This window comes from Delphinus delphis, chromosome 6 (assembly GCF_949987515.2).
Source record: "Delphinus delphis chromosome 6, mDelDel1.2, whole genome shotgun sequence".
In the NCBI taxonomy this organism is placed as follows: Eukaryota; Metazoa; Chordata; class Mammalia; order Artiodactyla; family Delphinidae; genus Delphinus; species Delphinus delphis.
Window position 1 is genome coordinate 13,553,346 of NC_082688.1, and position 18,123 is coordinate 13,571,468.

The window sequence follows — 18,123 nt, forward strand, 5'->3', positions numbered from 1 at the left end:
AATTCACATAACTGCTATTTATGCCATAGCCACATGGTTTTAGGTCTTAATTTCAGAAGCGTGGTAAACAATTTTTGTCTCACCATTCTGCCAAGGCAAAAAGTCTCTAAGTAATACTCCTCATTCTGTGTTAAGTTGCACTGGTGCTCTCTTTCTAAATAATAATATACTCAAGCTTGAGAAGAGCTAAGAGGCATGTGCTTTAATAGTATAATTTTATTCATTCCTGAATTAAATATAGTTTTCATAAAGGCAAGAGATTTAAAAGATAAAAGAGGAGAGGCACAGGGCCCAGTTCCCACTTGTATATGTCTTTCTCTATCCCATAGCATGATAGAAAATTATAAAATTAGAATGATAGTATGCTACATGTTACAGAGATATGGCTTATATATTTTTTTAGTTTCTTGGTTTAAAAAATGCACATCCTATATTTTTATGCAATGCAATTATTTTGTATCCTGCACCTTAGTCTTATCTCTAAATTCTTAAAATATTGAACCATGCTGAATGCCTCTCAGAACATCCTAATAACCAAGACTCTTTGGGCCTCACTAGAATATCATGCAGTCCTTTGTTACCTCACCTGATGAGAAAAACTCTGCCTTACTCATTTATAGAGTTAAAGAAATATATTAGAATGGATTCCAGAAATTGAAATCAACTCTTTCCTTTAATGAATTGTAACCTGAAAGATTAAATGATGGTTCCAAAGTCACAGTGCATTGCCAGACCCCCCTCCCTTGGTTGCCATAGCTCCTGTAAAACCTGGACGTAGGATCTCATAGAACAGCTAACTCAGTGAAATGAGGTTAGGGATTTACTGTGCTTGAGAAAGGCTGGCATTATTTCAGAGACTATCACCTGGGGGTAGTAACACCTTGAACCACAATTTAAAGAGACAGATATGGCTGTTGTTTGACCTAGGCTGTAGTTTGCAATAATATAAACAAAGACTAAGCAATAGAAAAGAGAAGATAGAGCTGAGACATAGGGCTAGAGTGTGTGAAGGGCAGGATAAAGAGAAAACAAAACAAGCAAAACAAGTCCAGAGCTGGAGACACACTTTGAAGGCCCAGAAGGTAGTCTGCTGAGTAAGGAAAGCTGTTGGATGATGTTATCATCAGAATCATATGACCGGGCATCCAGTCATTCTCAGACTCAGATACTTGCCTTGATCTAACAATCCCCTCCGTCACAGTTTAGTAGAGACCACACCTCCACCTCTATCCAGCCTTTCCTAACATTCCTAACTTTCCACCTTCTTCTCTGATCTTTTCCAATGAGGCAGACCTCAATAATCCTCAAACCTTCCTTCTCTCTTTCCAGCCACTCCAATATGCAAATATCCATCCCCATTTCTTGACCTCCGTATCTTCTCCACTGCATCCCTTAGCCCTTTAATCACATCTCAGTACTTTCCCTACAATTCGACTTCATCCCATACCCTCACCCATTTAAACACTATTACTCTCTAACTAGTCCTTTCAAATATCCTGACTCCTATTCCTCTCCAATGGCAATTCTCCATCCTGTGCTCGTCAACCTCTGCCTCCCGTCCTTCATCCTATCCTGATTGCCAAGTTCTCCCACAAATTCTGTTCCAATTCCCTAACACTGTATTAGTTTCCTCCATTTCTCTATAGTTGTTTCCAGTACCCTGACTCAACACTTCTATATCCATCTTGATTTCCCAAACTGCTCATCACAGCAAATATTCTAACATCCTAATCCATTCCAATACTCTGACTTCTAATTAACCCCTCTTCAAACAAAATAATCAAACTTCCACCCATTCCTCTTCATCTCAACCCAACTGCCTATCTACTTGCCTTTCCCTTCCAACACCCTGACATCTGTGTCCTTCTGCATCCTATTAACATCCTGAACTCTCCTCTCACATCTCTCTCCATTCTACTCAGGTACCCAAAAAACCAAGCTCCCCATCCCTTTCCAGTATTTTATTTATTCAGCCATCCAATTTTATTTGGCAACTTTTATGCACCAAGAACTGTGTTAGGCTCTAAGAATACAGGGCTGAGAAGGCAGGGTTTCTACACTCAAACGCACAACAGGATTAGGTCTCTGCACCAAATAGCATCCTTTACAACACCTTACAATTAGAATTAAATGATTATTTGTGAAACGACTTGTTTCTCCTTCTAGAGTTTATGCTACAAGACAGTAGGGACTCTATTTGTTTATTGTTTGGTGCACAATAAATATTTGTTGAATGAGTGAAGAAAGGACTGTGCTAAGCACTCTAAAGACATTACCAAATTTAAGTTCTTGCAGATGGTGTGTAAGGTCAAAATTATTAACCTCATTGATAAGCGACAGGGTATCATTAAGAATTAAGAGCTTGGATTCTGGAACTAAGCAACCTGAGTTCAAATGTTAATTTTCCACTTTCTGTGTGACATAAGGCAAATTATTTAACCTCTCTGATCCACAGTTTCATCACTTTTGAAATGGGGATGAAAACCTCACACAAGTTATTTTAAATTCTAAATCAGTTAACGCAAAGGACTAAAGGACTCAGAACTGAATCTGGCACACAGCGTACACTCGAAAGTAATTAGCGATTATTTTTTACAAACAAGAAAACATTTGCTCGGGAAGGTTAAGGACCACGCCCAAATCGCAGAGCCGGTAACACAGGTGGCCGAATCAAGAGGTGAAGCCAAGTTTTGACTTCAAAATGCACCTGTCCCTTAACGGTTATACAACAAAGTATTTGCTCTTCCCCTCCTTCAAATATTTCTTCCCAATATCCTAACTCTCATTATTCTCCATGTACCGTATTCCGCCCGATCCCAGGACGCCCGTCAGGATACCCAAACCATCCTGTACCCGTCATTCCCCGCATACACCTGGCACACCTCCTCCCTCCTCCGCTCGGTGGCGGGACCCCATCTTCCTCCACGCCGCACTCCACCCCTGACCTCCTCATTTCCCATCCAAACCTCCCTCCATCCTCCTCCTCCCCACGCCCGTTCCGGGCCCTCCCCTCCTTCCCATCCAATCCCAATTCCCCGGCACACGCCCCCGCCCCGAATCCATCCCACGCTCGGTTCAGGCCTTCCCGCTTTCGCCCCTCACCCCACCGCTCCGTCTGGATGCCGGAGAACGGCCTCCACCAGGGCCACTCACCACGGAGGAGCCGGGCCGAGCGAGCTCGCGGGCCGACGCCGGGCGGAGAGGCGCTGGTCGCTCCCTTCAGGCGCTCAGCGGTGCGGCGGCCATTTTGTTGTGTTGTGCCGGTTGCCGAGGGGCAGTGCGTGCGGCGTGGGCGGGGCCTGCTGCGGTCGAGCCCCTCCCCGGAGCATGGGGGCGGGGCCGGGCTTCCCGCCGCCTAGGACGCCAGGGCCGCGGGCGCGCAAAGGCGCGCGGGAGTCGGCGGGAGGGGAGGTTCCCTGTAGCAGCTGGCTAGAGGCCTAGCGCTTTTCTCTGAAGCGGAGCGGCCGACTCACGACCAGGCTTCGACTCGCTCCGTGGGGGCTGGGCCTGAGGACGACCTAAGGGACCGATGTGGCGCTGTCGCCAAGCTCCTGAACTTCCAATGCCGGCCGTCTGGGCTTGAACTAGTGTGCCTTGCCCCACGCTCCTTCTCGAGGCCCATTTCTGAGGCGAGTTCTCTGCTTCAGGGGCCAGACGTGGATAAACCGCTCAGGGAACGCAGCTTGGGCTGCAGCTGCACCCGAGGTTAAGGGAGTGAGAGCAGCCTGGGAGTCCTGGCAGAGACTAGTGCTCTGGTTGTGAGAGGGAAGCCAAAGCCAGAAGCGGTTGAAGAAACTTCGGTTGGCGCTTGCCTGGAAGGCCTGCATTTCACCACGTATATTCAACAGATAGTTTAAGAGAATTTAGAACATACTGTGCTGGATGCCAGGGAAATACAGTGAATTCTTTTAGAAAACGTTGTCGCCGAAGACACCATTCCTCCACTCCAGCCTCCCATTTCCAAGTTGGTACCCTGGACAGTGTCACCATCAGAGGCTGCACCATCTCCAGAAATCGCCAATGCAGGCACCACCTCTCCCTTACCGTAGTTCTCCAATCTTAACAGCGTGCTTGCTCGGAAGACCCCCGTCCTAGCACAATTCACTTCATTGTGACTTCCAATCCCTTGTTCTTACCGTTTTCTCACAGTTCATGGCCCATCTGTGTAACACTATTTTAGGAATTTCCTTTGTCTGTGCCTCAGTTTCCTCATCTGTGAAATGGGATAATCCTACCTACTTCCCACAGTTATCCTGGTAGTTATAAATGTTAATGTATGTGAAGGAACTTAGAACAGTCCTAAGTTCTCTCACATGCCCTATAATATGTTCTCAATATGTTTTAGTTATTTTAGCATTAGGCAAAGGTTTCCCAGAAGAAGTGACGCCTCATCCTAAGTCCTGGAAGAAGCAAATAACTTAGTTCAAGGAGTATGGGAGTGGGGAAGAATTTGCTTGGCAAAGGGAACAACTTCTGCAAACCCCAGGAGGAGGGGGAAAAAAGAGCTTGGCAGTGAGCTGGAGGTTAAGCAGATCAGGATACAGCCAAAAATCTGGAGTGTAGAAGCTAAAGCAGGAAGAGGGACCTTATGAACCATATTAGGCACTTGTAATTTTTCCTGAAGGCAGAGATGGATTCAGGAATAGGAAGTTCAGGTGGCTACCAACAGGGGGCGCCATTCACACTCACATTTATGTGAATGATGCTCTCCTCTCCCCCACTATTTATGCAACACGGAAGGAGGCCCTTGGAGTTGTAGAAAAGTCAAAATTCATTAAAAGCTCCACGTTTTAAATTGAAAGGAAGATGTATCCTTTTTTAAAAAAATCTAAGTTCTGATGATATTTATTAGTTTGGAATGTGTACATTGCTGAATTTCAGTTCTATTATTTTTTGTCTTTTTGTTTTGACACTCGTTTCTTTTTCTCTTTTCCAACAGAGAATTGGACTTATGGTGTCACCTCACTGCTATGTCCCTCAAAGTCTGTAATGATATTTAGGTGGAATCCATTATCGAATCATGGTATGCTGGTGTAGTTCATTATCAATCTGATAAGTAGCTGGTAAAAATATACACAAAATCCAGAGGATGGTGCAAAACACTTATTTATCCCTTGGGTAGTCTCACTCCCTATCCAGTTAACCTTGGGTGGGTACTTGCCAGTTCGTTATTGGCCAGTTCTCCTCCTTCAACCAGACCCTCTGCTGGTGTCTAGCATGATGAAGGCCTTGGATAGACCTCAGGCCTTAGAGCAGTCAGAGGTGAAACCTTTCTCTAGCTAATTTGTATATTAACTGCCTCTCTTAGCATGCTAAAAGAACCTCTCTCCCCAAAGCAGGAGTGAGAATAGGAAATGAGTGAGGGCAACTCTTTGATTCCACACTAATTTGTATTTATCTGATAATATGAAGTTGTTACTCTTCTGAGTTGCATTTACAATACAAATACTAACCATAGCAGAGTGACTCAGCTATCCCTCAGTTCTTTTCTCCAAATGATAGAAAGCTATTCTGTTTGTTGTCACTTGCCTCATGTTTCACAATCCAGTTTAATAATTTTGCAGATTTGCTTCAGAGGAGAATCAGACTAAGGTTGTCAGGCAGCTTCCTGACAGGAGATATGTCTTATATTTCATATAGCACCCAGTAGAAATCCTTCAACCTGCAGTTTCATAATCATATCGTTTAATATTAATGAAATTTCCTCTTATTTAATTTACCAGAATAACTTGGAAAATAACAAGATTGTACAAAGCTAGAATTTAGCAATCAGAGACAGGGCCAGTAAGACCTTGAGTAATTCATGAACTAAAAAGCTAAGATCACGTGAATCCCCAGGAATAATAGCCAGTGTCACAAACCAAAGGACTGATAATCCATATAAAACTTTCCCAGATTCTTTTCAACAGATTTATGGACTGTAAGAACTAGAGAGAATCTCTGGTTCTGTTATATCACCTAGCTAAACTCCTTCAATTTACAGTTTGCATTATTTTTCAGTCCTAAAAGATAAAGTTATTTTCTTCCATAGAAATGGTCAGGCTCTAGTGTTTAGTCATTGGTTGAGGGCTTCTTGGAAAGAGCGTGGCCTCAGCTTGAAAGCTAAGGTAGGGCTTGAAGGCATTAACAGCTGGAGGCTGTCAGCTAATATCCCCCTTGCAACTGATGGCAAGTTCTTTAATCAAGGGAAATTGGAGCAGCCCATCTCCATGGTTGTCACACTGCTTTGACCACCAAAGACACCATACTGTTGCTGAAGTGCACGGAGGTATGTGCCGAGGGTGTAAGTGCCTGATGGCCAGGGCAATTTTGTTGTACTGAGGGAGGAGTCTCCTAAACCAGGAAGTCCTGGCCCTTGTCATTGTTTTTTTTTTTTTCCTTTTCCAGTTTTATGAGATATAATTGACTCTTGTCATTGTCAATGCTAATCACCACTGTAACCAATCAATACCATGCTACTGAAGTCTTGTCTCTCAATACCTCATGGAGATTTGAGCATTTTTAAGCCAGGCTGTTGTTAGGGTTTCCTGGGACTCAAGCATGAGTCTATTGAAGCTGAGTCCAAGGAAAGTCAGAATGGCAGACAATGAACTATTATTGGAATCATCTTCCCAGCTCCATGTAGCTCAATTCAGGAGCCTGAATTCCTCTTAACTCTCTCTTATAATGATTTCTGAAGACCTCCCTAGTAATTAGGCCTTTGGTGGCTTTCACTTAGGGTGACACTTATGTTCCATCTGGTACCTTGAAAGGGTAAACAGAGAGACCAGACTGAATCTTAGGAGATGATCCCTTAGAATTCCTCTATAATCCTTTCCACTTGTAGAATATTGGAAATAATGCCTCTTCTTTCATTTGTGATTTTAGCAATTTGAGTCTTCTCTCTTTTCATAAAGAGCTTAACTAAATCTTTGTTAATTTTGTTGATCTTTTCAAAGAACCAACTTTTGGTTAGGTTGATTTTCTCTGTTGTTTTTCTACTCTTTATTTCATTAATTTCCATTCTAATCCTTATTATTTATTTCCTTCGACTTGCTTTGTACTTTGTTCTCACTGTCTTAAAGTGGAGATTAGGTTATTGATTTGAGAGCTTTCTTCTTTTTTAATACAGGCATTTATAGCAAAAGATTTTCTGTTAAGTGGTGCTCTTGCTGTATCCCATATGTTTTGGTATGTTGTGTTTTCATTGTCATTCATCTAAAAGTATTTTCTGATTTCCCTGTGATTTCTTCTTTGACCCATTGGATATTTAGGAATGTGTGGTTTAATTTCCACAGATCTGGAAATTCCCCAAATTTCTTTTTGTCATTAATGTTTAATTTTGCTCCATTGTGATCAGAGAAATATGTGATTTCAATCCTTTTAAACTAACTGAGGCTTGTTTTATAGCCTAGTATATGATCTATCCTAGAGAATGTTTCATGTGCACTTGAGAAAAATGTGTATTCTGCTCTTGTTGGGTAGAATGTTCTACAGATGTGTACTAGGTTTAGTTGATTTATGGTGTTGTTCTAGTCTTCTATTTCCTTGTTGATCTTCCACATAGTTGTTCTATCCATAATTGAAACTATTATTGTTGAATTTTCTGTTTCTCCCTTCAACTGTCTGTTTTTGCTTCACATATTTTGGGGCTCTGGTGGTAGGTATATGTATGTTTATAATTGTTATATCTTCCTGATGGGTTGACCCGTCTATTATTGTAAAAATCCCTCTTTATCTCTAGTAACATTTTTAATTTCAAAGTCTGTTTTGTCAAACATAGTATAGCCACTCCAGTTTTCTTGTAGTTGCTGTTTGCATGATACATCTTTTCCCATCCTTTTACTTTCAACCTGTTTTTATCTTTGAACCAAAAGTGTATATCCTGTAGGTAGCATGTGGGACAATTCCATTAGTCCCAACAAAATGATGAAATCTAGCTTTGCAGTTATGAGACTCCTGCTTAACAAACACTATCAAAATCTAGTGCTTTTATGGTAGATCATTTTTTACAGTTGCTGTTGTGAATGAATGTTTGACATCTCAGACTTTCAACAATTTCTGCTTGCATTTTGCCTTAGAGAACAATTTTCTTAATTCTTTGCATAGCATGTACTACCTGTCTATTCTTTTCACAGAATGAAGAATACTAGTATGTCATAAATAGATGGTAACATCCTCAGGGTCAGAGAAACAAGGTCAAAATGTCCTTGATTTCCCTTCTAGACTCCTTAGCATGGCATTCAAGGCCATATATAATCTGGCCCTCAACCTCCCTTTCAACAGCATCTTCCTTGGTCCACCTGATGATGCATTCATTTATTCATTCATTTAGCAAAAATTTGTTAACTGTCTAAGTGCCTTTTAGGTGATAAGTTCTGTGTGTATCCCCATTGTATATGTTAGACCCAGTACCCATCCTCATGGAACTGTAGTCAAGAGGGGAAAACAGACAAGTGAAGAGGCAATTAAACAACCCATCATCCCAACCACCAGCAATCCTGACTATGCCTAGAGACTTGTAGCTCAGGATGGGTTTGTGCATACAATTGAATGCAGACTTGAGGAAACTATGACAACAATAGTTTTATAGTTTCCTTGCCCATGTCTGGTCATTGATGGGTCTTTTTTTTTTTTTTTTTTTTTTGCCGTACACGGGCCTCTCACTGCTGTGGCCTCTTCCGTTGCGGAGCACAGGCTCCGGATGCGCAGGCTCAGCAGCCATGGCTCACGGGCCCAGCTGCTCCGCGGCATGTGGGATCCTCCCAGACCGAGGCACGAACCCGTGTCCCCTGCATTGGCAGGCGGACTCTCAACCACTGCGCCACCAGGGAAGCCCTGATGGGTCATTTTTAATCCCAGAGTTCCTGGGAATACTTTAGCATTTGGGAGTATGCCTTGGGATTTCAGATCTGCTCCAAAGTGGATCAGTATAGGCCTCATGGGCACAATTCAAACCAGACTCATTCCAGGGAAACCTCAGAACCATTTCCATATCTGAGACGTTCTACAGAGAGTCCAGGTTGATAGTCCCCTCTCATGCTCCTTAAATTTAGAATGGCTTCCTAGAAGCAGAGCCTGAGACTAGGAGACTCTCTCATGCAAGTGGTTTATTGTAAGATTTTTCTTAAGAGAATTTTATAAGCAGTGAGGGAAGCAGGACAGGGCAGGAGAGAAGATAAGCAAAGATGTGGTTTCAACCAAGGTCTAGCCTCAACCTGATCCCATGAGGGGCTCTGTAGCATGAATGGTACCACAAGGTTGTCCCACCTTGAGGCAAGGGAGCTAGTCTGTTGTACCCCCAGAATCAGTCAGTTATTGACTGTGGACCAATCCCAAGGAGAGGATATAACTTCCCAGGCATTTCTGGGCAAGCTGTCTCCTGGGGCTGAGGTGAGTTACCTGGAGAAGGGAGCAATTAGGAAACTTAGCAGCCAACACTCACAGCATCTGTAGGATGGGCATAGCGGGCCCAGAAAAGAGGATCTGGTCTGGGCATCAGCCGCATCTACTACACCCGGAAAATTTTCAAGACCAGAGCAGCCTCCAAATATTTTGTGTCTGTGTCCAGCTTTGAACCATTTTCCTGGAGACTCCCATTTGGGTGTCTTTTCTGCTTTAGTCATCAAAATCAAGTTTCTCTGCTTTGAATCCCAAAATTATCTTTGGATGTTAAAAGGTTATCATTTAAATTTTTAGGTTTCCTTCTCAGTGATCCCACTATCTGACATTAATAATTAACCTGAAGACTTATTTAACCAAATTATTCAAGCTGAGTTCACAAAAAAAGAAGGGCAGTTTCAAGAAATGTTGTATCAATAGTTTAATCCTAACCCAGCCATGGACATTTTAAGCATAATGTGTATTTTTTTCTACTTGGGAAGAAGTTGGGGACAGGAGCAAATGTAAGTGAAGGATCCCATTTTCATTTGCAATGTATTTTGGTTGTAGTTTTATAGAAAGCAGAATTCAATCAATGCCACATGAAATTAACTTTCTAGTTCTGAAAACTCCAAGTGAATTTCCTCTTTTCTCTCTTGTCTAATGCCATTTCCGTTTTTTAATACGAGTACTTTGTGATCTATCATGACTTATATTCAGATACTCTGTATTTTCCCAGGCTGTTATCCCTGCCATGGGGAAGAGTAATTTACTGACTGGAATTTTGATTAAGAATTCAAAAAACAGGGCTTCCCTGGTGGCGCAGTGGTTGAGAGTCCGCCTGCCGATGCAGGGAACACGGGTTCGTGCCCCGGTCTGGGAAGATCCCACATGCCGCGGGGCGGCTGGGCCCGTGAGCCATGGCCGCTGAGCCTGCGCGTCCGGAGCCTGTGCTCCGCAACGGGAGAGGCCACAACAGTGAGAGGCCCGCGTACGGCAAAAAAAAAAAAAAAAAAAAAAAAAAGAATTCAAAAAGCAAAATTCAAAAGACTGCAGCATGATCCCTATTTGCACTTCTTATAGAGGACTCTATTAAACATTGCCCTGGCTGCAACTGATCAAAATCATTTCGAGCTGTCTCTTTGAAATTTCATCTTAGAATGCTTTTCAGGACACTATCGTGGCTTTATCATAGATAATAAATTTTTGAGAAATAAGACATGTATTGCTAAATGTAAGAAAAATTGCTAATTTGGACTAAGTGAAAAACATTAAAAATTATGTTGTATTAGAGAATCATTCTATAATTTCACTGTTTCAACAGATATGTTGTCTCAGCACCTGAAGTATTCTATGTTGGAGCCTCTGAAAATGTAGTAATCCAAGTTCATGGATACACAGAATCACTTCCAGTGACCATTGCTATTAAAAGTTATCCTGCCAAAAGTTTTTTCTTTTTTTTTTTTTTTCCGATACTCGGGCCTCTCACTGTTGTGGCCTCTCCCGTTGCGGAGCACAGGCTCCGGATGCGCAGGCTCAGCGGCCATGGCTCACGGGCCTAGCCGCTCCGCGGCATGTGGGATCTTCCGGGACCGGGGCACGAACCCATGTTCCCTGCATCGGCAGGCGGACTCTCAACCACTGCGCCACCAGGGAAGCCCCCAAAAGTTTTACATATTCTTCTGAACAGATTAATTTATCTCCAGAAAACAAATTCCAAAGCTTTTCAAACTTAACTGTACGTATTCATCTTACAGTTTCTTTTGTATGCCAATGTGTCTTTGTAAAACATATCTGTAGATGATACATTGATCCTTTTTACATACATGGATAAAATGTGATACATCACACTATTAAGTGAGTTCACTAGTTGGTGAGAGATAAGTGGCATGTTTATACATGTAAGTAAGTGGGAAATGTTTAGTAGAGAATCTGTTTCTGATTTGGGGACAATGTCAGGAAATGTAAATTTTTGAATGAAGCAGATAAAGGTTTTTAAGGTGAAAAGACTTGGTGACATGAGTTGAAAACTACATTAACCAACACATGCACCTGTTTCAGAATTAACATGATGAATACTAGAAAGAGACAATTTAGATACTTAAATTTTATTTATTAGGAGGAACAGAAATATTAATATATAGAGACAGACTCTGTTGATTTAAAAAATTCAGAGAAGTGAATGGAGAACATTTTGAACATTTGTTTTCCTAGACTATATTCAACGTTCTAATCCCATGGTTTTCTAGAAAAATTAATTTTTTCCCTGAAGTGTGTATCTATCATAGGCTTTTGATACTTTCTGTTTGGACTTGAATCAAACAAATTTTCTTTCAAACAAATCTGTGAAAAATGTCAAGGAAAATTAGAGATGTGTCCACAAACTCTATTACTATAAAATATACTGACCATATGCAATAAATTTGAAGAGGGCTACACACTAATTATATAATGACCAATAGACATGAAAAACATTAGCAGAAGAAACGTTTTAACTTTTAGTGTAAGTCCAAATATAAATAAATATAAGAGATATTTTATACTACCATGTGATAAGTCATTTAGTCCATTCTCCACCTGACATCTGAATCACCCCCATTCTCCCACCCCTCTATTGCTGATAAGCTTTTGAGCTTTTTATCTTTCTTAATGACTTTTGGTTATTTTGTTTACTAAAACTTGAATTTTTCAATGATTGTCATTTTTAATAGACATATACTCTAGATCAACTTTTTAAAAGTAATTGTTTCAACCTAAATTTGATAAGAAACTAAAATACAGAGGTGTTCCTGGAAAAAACATATTTACTATTTTATTTTACAAAATTTCTTTTTTCTTTTTGGCTGTGTTGGGTCTTTGTTGCTGCGCACGGGCTTTCTCTAGCTGCGGCGAGCAGGGGCTACTCTTCATTGTGGTGCATGGGCTTCTCATTGCGGTGGCTTCTCTTTTGCAGAGCATGGGCTCAGTAGTTGTGGCTCGTGGGCTCTAGAGCACAGGCTCAGTAGTTGTGGTGCACAGGCTCAGTTGCTCCATGGCATGTGGGATCTTCCCGGACCAGGCCTCAAACCCGTGTCCCCAGCATTGGCAGGCGGATTCCTAACCACTGCGCCACCAAGGAAGCCCCAAAATTTTTATATTTGTTGCATGTAAACAATTATTCAAATCGTTTTCATAGATACCTAAAAGACAAGTGCTTTCATTATATTAATGTATTTATATTAAGATATAATTAGTTAATAATATATAATAAATATAATCATATATCATAATTAATATAATAAAATTATATTATTTGAATATCTTAATTATACAATATTCATCCATTAATTTTTTGAAACAGATACAACCAAAAGATTTATCTGGAGGACCAAATGCAGTTTCACATGTATATTTAGAAGTGGTATCTGCTCATTTTTCAAAAGCAACAAAAATTCCACTACACTATGACAGTGGATTTCTCTTCATTCAGACAGACAAATCTATTTACAATTCAGTCAGGTATAATACAGAGGGAATTGTCATTTATGGGGGAAACGTGGGATGGCCTGATTAATGGTATTGGGACAAGTGGTTTATTTTGGGAGGAAAATGAACTTAATTCCTAACTTTACACCATACACAAAAGTAAAGAGCTGACAAACTAAAGGTTAAATTGTAAATTATAAACACAAAGAATCAGAAAAATACAAGTATAATTTGGAGATAGAAAGACCTTTCGTAGAATTATGCCAAGGCTCCTTTCAAAATAGTTTTTAAAAAAACCCTTGAAGTGATGTATTATCGAACTTAACAAAGAGGCTGAATTTTAACTTTAAAAAATCTAACTTTTAATTCTCAATATCATCTCCTTTTATAAAAAAAATTTCAATTTCATATTAACATTGAAAATTGTGAACTAAATTGCAAAGTTCACCTACCTACATCTGCCTCCTTATGTTTCCAGTTGGAAATGGTTTCAGTCTTCTTTCAGGACATTCCATCTTACAAGTTATCTCAAGAGTGGGAAGGAAGGTTGAGCTAACGGGGGTGTACTGAATGCAGCTGCACTTTGCGAATCATCACTGAAGATGATGGTGATGGTGGTGATGCTAATTAGGTAAGCATCATCTAATAAGATAAGATGGAATCACCGCCATAATTTTAGCAACAGGTCAAGGTCCCCACCAGTACACATTAACCTGGCCTTAGACAGAACTGTTTCTTGGGCACCTGATCAGAAGATGACTGTGTGTCAAAGGAGAGCTGTGGTGCCTGTGAGGCTTCCACCCTTCTATGCACTCCAGTACTTAATTATACCCTGAGACATGCAGATTTTTGCCTGCATCTTCCTTCTACTAATAGAATGCTTCACTGGGTTCTGTTGACATAACTTACTGCTTATGTTCTTCCTCCTCAACTCCATAATAAATTCAGATACCAGTCTTTTTTATCTATCAGTGGTTTAAAAATACAAAAGGCTGTGTAAAAATACTTCTTAATAAGTTGAATTATATTTTAAATGCATAAAGAGAAACATTTAAAAGAATCCCATTCAGGAAATATTTTGTGAAAAGAATATTTTTTTCTACTTTAACATCAAGTTCACGTTCCAACATCCTAGCTCATCTTTCCCTTTAAACTTGGATTTAATGTTTTGGGCTTTCTTAACTTTACGTTTAATTTCACGGCCCTCATGTTATAGGGTTATTAATAATATTGTCAGATCATTTAGAGTTCAACAGAGTTTCTAATAATGACAATTTTTTCCTTACAGTAAAAGTTAGAGTTTATTCATTGGATGAAAACCTAAAGCCATTGCAAAGAGAAGTTGCCTTAACTTTTATAGTGAGTATGCAACTAATTTAAATCAAAATTTAACCATGGCATTTTCATTATATGAATAAAGAGTTTTCATTATTATAACACTAGTCAAATGTGGCATTAAATTATTCATTACTAAATAGCCGCAAGTATTTACTTAGCATCTATTGTGGGTACAAACTGGTAATTTTATACTTCTGTTATTCTGACTGACATTTTTTGTGTGTAAATTTAATGTTAGTTGAAATACATTTCAATGGCCTCATTAAAGAACATCTTTTGGTGGGTCCATCTCTAAAGTGGGTCATATTGGTTCATATCCTCTTGCTCTTTGTGAAGCGTGGACAGATGTGATGAGGGTTGTAGGAGTATAATTGTGGTACCAGTTAGAAGTGCATGGCATGCATTATATCATCATGACAACCTTATAGGGTCAATATAATTATTATCTCCTTTTTATAGATGAAAATACAGAGGGTTAGAGAAACTAAGTAACCACTGAGATCATACTGATAATTATTAGCTGAATCAGGATTCAAACCCAGGTGTGTCTTTCTCCAGAGCTTCCTCACTTAGCATCTCTTGATTTGTTCGAGGGATTATGGTGTGTGTCCTTCATAAGCATTTGAGTTCAGAAAGGCAAACAAGCACACATAATACAGTAAGCCAAGTACGGGATGATGTAGGACCAATAGCAGACCAGCTTGAAGGGAAGGCAGCACTGGAGATGATTATTAAGTTACTCTGGAGGAAATCATGAAAGGATGAGGGCAGGTCCTGAACTTGGTCTTTATTTATCTATCTATCTGTTTATTTATTTCGTTATTTATTTATTTATTTTTGACTGTGTTGGGTCTTTGTTGCTGCTCACAGACTTTCTCTAGTTGTGGCGAGTGGGGGCTACATGCGGTGTGCGGGCTTCACATTTCGGTGGCTTCTCTTGCTGCGGAGCATGGGCTCTAGGTGCATGGGCTTCAGTAGCTGTGGCATGCGGGCTCAGTAGTTGTGGTTTGTGGGCTCTAGAGTGCAGCCTCAGTAGTTGTGGCGCATGGGCTTAGTTGCTCTGCAGCATGTGGGATCTTCCCAGACTAGAGCTCGAACCTGTGTCCCCTACATTGGCAGGCAGATTCTTAACCACTGCGCCACCAGGGAAGTCCCTTGAACTTGGTCTTAAAGGAAACCATGGACATGGTTTGATAGAGAGAAGGGGGATCATGTCTTGGGTGACATGCAGAAGGAGCAGAGGTCTGGAGCCAGGAAGAAGCAAGGTGTGGAGATGACCATGACAGTGACTTGGCTGCAGCAGCTGGCCTGGAAACACTTCTGGGAGAATAAGTACCAGCTTTGGTGGATTATTTTACATGGGGAGAGTTCTTGAGGGGATGGCATGTTCAGGTGAACCTGTCATAGCGGTGAATGGCTCCACGGACCCCATTGTTCCCTTGTTAGAGTTCCCCATGGACAGTAAACATTGAACATATCAGAGGCCATTGCTGTAGCATGTCCCAAGGTGTTCAGGTTTGATCTTGAAGATATAGAGAGCCAAGGACGTCTTTCGGGCATGGCATGACGTCATGTAAACAGTGTTTGAAGAAGATTATCCTGGAGGTCCTGTTCAGGAAGAAGCCAGGAGGAGAAGAGCCTGTTGGGAGTTTATTTAACATATTCTAAATATTTACCATACTACTTATGTCTGTTGAAAATGTGCCTTTGTGCCTTAGAAATTAGTCTTTGTTAACAAGCCTGACCAGTTGACAGTCATTGCCTCAAATCTACATCAACATCATATATGCTTAGTTTCAACAAAGTTTCTTAGGGCTTAGTGAATATTTCTGTAAGAACTATCAATTACATATTATGCTTAGGTGTGACTTCTGTACTTATAGATTATTTTAAAAAATGAAACTTGCTTTTCTTTTCACTCAAGGGATCCAGAAGGGTCAGAAGTTGCTGTGATAGGAAAAAAATTTTTCTCAGAATTATCAGTTTTCTTGACTTCAAGATTCCATCTAATCCTAAGTATTTTAAATGATTTGTTGGTACAGTTGTTTATCTTAAAAGCAGTGGAGGTAACTGGGATTATTGAACAGTCTGATGGAGTCATCAACATCTGACTGAAAGGTGCTGATGTAAAGAAAGTTTGGTTCTGGCTAATCTTCTTATGCCCAGTGAGTGTCCTTCCTGCCTAAAGGAAGGTGGCACCTGCTGGGGCTCTTCTGCATTGAGTTGGGGGAACTGATATAATTCTGCCAGCTGTGAGCACCATGCTAGTCTGTTTATTCAATTTAGATAATACACATAACATAATATTTATGATTTTAATTATTCACAAGTGTACAACTCAGTGGCATTCACATTCACAATATATTCACTGTGTTGTGTAACCATCACCACCATTTACACCCAAAACTTGCTCATCATCCACAACAAAAACCCTGTACCCATAGGCAATGTCTCTCACTCCTGGTCTGTTTCTTGATCAGGGATCCTGTCTCCACTTGACTGTCCCCTGGCCTCAGCCTTGTAGCTAGATCCTACCTGTTTGCAAATAGGCCTCCTTGATTTGACCTCCTGCCTGACCTTCTGAGGAATCCATCCCAGGATTGCCCTAACTCTTGTAACATTGTTTTGTTGGACTCCTGATACTGGCTGCCTCTCTGGTCTTGTCCCTTTTTGAAAGTACCCTATAGATACCGGCTGCCAAAGTGAATGCTTCCTAAGCATCTAGAGATTGGGGCATTGTCTGTCCCACCCTTGGGAACTGACCTACGTTTAGGTGCTAACCCCTGACAATCTGTACGTCCGCTGAAAGTAACTAGGCTGTTCTATCCTTCTGATAACCATCTCCTTCCAAACACTTCTAACTCCTCATCCTTCTCCAGATTTTAATCCCTTTACCCCTTCCCATTATCCTAGTCCTCAGTCCTTCAGTACCATCAGGAACTTCTCTAACCAGCTTTGTGGGCATGCAGCCTATGCAGTGGCACAGTGCCTGGCACTCTGAAGGGCCCCCTACTTAGTTCAGTGCTCTGTTGTTGCTGTCTTAAAATTATTAATAATTTTATATTTGAACGTGTATTTTGTAAGCAAAGTCTGACTGGACAATGGAGCACGCATGTGAATTAGAGGAGATGTGTGTGATTCATGTGCCCACCATCCCTTGCCGCCCCCTTCCCATAGAGCATTCACAACACTCCATGAACACAGGATTCCAGTGGATCCACAATGCGCAGAAGTTTAATGAGACTCAAAGTAAGTACAAAGTGAGTGTGTCATGTCTATGACTGAGCAAGCACGGGTCCTGACAGCCCCTAGAGGCCATATTTTCCACTGGAACCAGAACTCGTTTTGAATGCAGAAAGATGACAATGGCATTCAAAGAAACACAAATGACTGAGGAACCTCATCATATTGTTTCTTGCTCCTGTTGCTACCCTGTACTAGCCAACCACTTACACTAAATATGATGATATAGAAGGAAAGGGAAAGATAGGGTAACCCATAGTTCTTTTTCCTTTCGGGCTTTTCCTATTTATCAGTAAGCAAAGGTAGAGAGTGTTATTAGAATACACACATATCAAGAAGTAAAATAAAGACAGTTGAGTTATCTTTGTGCAGCATTTCCACCATTCTGGTAAGAACGAAATATTAGATGTATGCATGAGCTATGAAATACGAATTATGTAATTTTGGTGATTCTACATATGAATTAAATGCTCTTATATTTGCATTTAAAACTCGCATTGCACAATACAAAGATGAGTGGCAAAATTCATGCCATTATTTAAAAGTTTAATTTTTCTTTGCTTAGAATGATATTAAATAGCAAATTAAAAAACACCATGGCAAGTTGAGTGAGAGACCCAGAAAAAAGGAAAAAGCTTTATATTTTAATACCTGTAATAGCACTTTTTTCTTGCTTTATGAATAAGTAGTTCTACATTTTCATCTTGCACTGGGACC

General features: G+C 40.7%; 1 protein-coding gene across 2 annotated transcripts in view; it reads right to left on the reverse strand.

Moving 5' to 3' along the window:
• Window positions 1-3,238, reverse strand: part of CNTRL (centriolin) — an 85,572-nt gene extending 82,334 nt beyond the window's left edge. For both annotated transcript variants that reach the window (XM_060014224.1, XM_060014223.1), the window contains exon 1: window positions 3,154-3,238. The gene's annotated coding sequence lies outside the window, so the exon portion shown is untranslated. The remainder of the gene's footprint in view (window positions 1-3,153) is intronic.
• Between the last annotated feature and the right edge of the window lie 14,885 nt (window positions 3,239-18,123).